Source organism: Daktulosphaira vitifoliae, unplaced genomic scaffold (genome assembly GCF_025091365.1).
Source record: "Daktulosphaira vitifoliae isolate Bord-2020 unplaced genomic scaffold, ASM2509136v1 Scaffold_3, whole genome shotgun sequence".
Lineage (NCBI taxonomy): Eukaryota > Metazoa > Arthropoda > Insecta > Hemiptera > Phylloxeridae > Daktulosphaira > Daktulosphaira vitifoliae.
Genome location: NW_026099574.1, coordinates 28,771,960 through 28,772,712, shown reverse-complemented (window position 1 = coordinate 28,772,712; position 753 = coordinate 28,771,960). Strand labels below are relative to the sequence as shown.

Below are 753 nucleotides of genomic sequence, written 5' to 3'. Positions count from 1 at the left end.
TTTTAATTTTTTTTACTAAAAAAACTGTCGTAACTTTTTCAAAAATGAACATATCAATATAATTTTTTTTTATAGATGCTTGATGTCTTTACCTATCATTTGGTATATTTTTTTTGTAAATCTGACACTTAACCTGCCCACAGGGGGGGATTTAAAATGACAACTTTTTCACAAAAAATTAACTTTTTCAACTTAACTTTTGAAAATGTTCCGGAAGGTCTGACACTTTTATATATATCTTAAATTAAAGCTAATGTAATATACTTTAATTTGAAAAAAAAAAATTTGACCTCTGGACTTGTCTTCGTGGTGAAAGTTGACATCAAAGTTAATAAAAAATTACGATTTTTGTAAAATAATTTTTTTTTATATTTTTAACTTAATAATGCTCTAACTTTTTCAAAAATGAACATATCAATATAATTTTTTTTTATATAGATGCTTGATGTCTTTACTTATCATTTGGTATATTTTTTTTGTAAATCTGACACTTAACCTGCCCACAGGGGGGGATTTAAAATGACAACTTTTTCACAAAAAATTAACTTTTTCAACTTAACTTTTGAAAGTGTTCCGGAAGGTCTGACACTTTTATATATATCTTAAATTAAAGCTAATGTAATATACTTTATTATGGTAAAAAAAAATTTTGGACTTTATTTTATCTTCACGCTGAAAACGGCTACCGAATGCTATTTTTGTGTGAAAATTTTCGATTTTATAATTTACATTTTTTACTTTAAAGTGCTATAA

At 24.4% G+C, this 753-nt stretch overlaps 1 protein-coding gene across 1 annotated transcript in view; it reads left to right on the top strand.

Moving 5' to 3' along the window:
- LOC126900849 (dynein light chain roadblock-type 2-like) overlaps positions 1-753 on the top strand; it is a 10,351-nt gene that overhangs the window by 8,210 nt on the left and 1,388 nt on the right. The window lies entirely within an intron of this gene.